The sequence below is a fragment of the Arachis duranensis genome, chromosome 5 (genome assembly GCF_000817695.3).
Source record: "Arachis duranensis cultivar V14167 chromosome 5, aradu.V14167.gnm2.J7QH, whole genome shotgun sequence".
Classification (NCBI taxonomy): Eukaryota; Viridiplantae; Streptophyta; class Magnoliopsida; order Fabales; family Fabaceae; genus Arachis; species Arachis duranensis.
The window spans coordinates 67,875,544-67,876,401 of record NC_029776.3 but is presented as its reverse complement, the minus strand read 5'-3'; positions in this window follow the sequence as shown (position 1 = coordinate 67,876,401).

Here is an 858-nt window from a genome sequence, read left to right as displayed (position 1 = left end):
GAGTGTATGAAGGGGAGGGGTCCGAAGAGCCACTCTCAATGGAGTGTGCCAATTCACAGAATTTCAAATTGGTCTCCTCCGTCTCCCTTCAATCCCACCCCCAATTCTATGAAACTATGGCCTTTATATAGGCTTTTCTAAATTACAAATTGAATTAAAAGCAAATTACAATTAAATGAAAATCAACTATTCTAGATGATTCTTGTGGCCTTGATTGGTTGAGATTTGTGGGCTTTGCTTGCTTGAGGTTGGATTAGCTTCATGAAGGAATTCTTGTCAAGCAGGGCTCATTTTCACTGCTTTGGCCCAATGACTTGGCGTTGTTGCCAATAACTCCAAGCATAATGCACGTTGGCAACGTGCAAGTGGCTTTCCTGGAAGTGAGCTTTGAGACTTGGGCGTTGTTGGCCCAAGTTGTTGCTAACAACTTGCTCTTCTTCTTCTTGACTCTTCTCTCATGCCTAATGTTGCCCAGAATTTGAGCTTCAATCCTTTGCCTAAATATAAACTATGATATATCATTGGAAAGCTCTTGACGTCTACTTTCCAATGCCACTGGAATCACTTCATTTGGACTTTCCTAGCTCAAGTTATGCTCCATTGAAGAGGGCAAGGTCAGGCTGCCCTGGTTGGGCGTTTTTGTCAAACACGCCACCAATAACGTGCTCAACAACGCCCCTAGCCCAAATTTCTTTGCCTGGGCGTTGTTGCTGGAGTTGCCAAGGAACACGCCAGTTCATTTTGGCCCTGGCAACGTGTTTGACCCTCCTCTCTTGGCTCATTCATGCTGCCTTGAATTTCAACCTCATTTCCTTGTTTTTGGGGCCTAAAGATGACTCTGATTCGAGCTTCCATTTC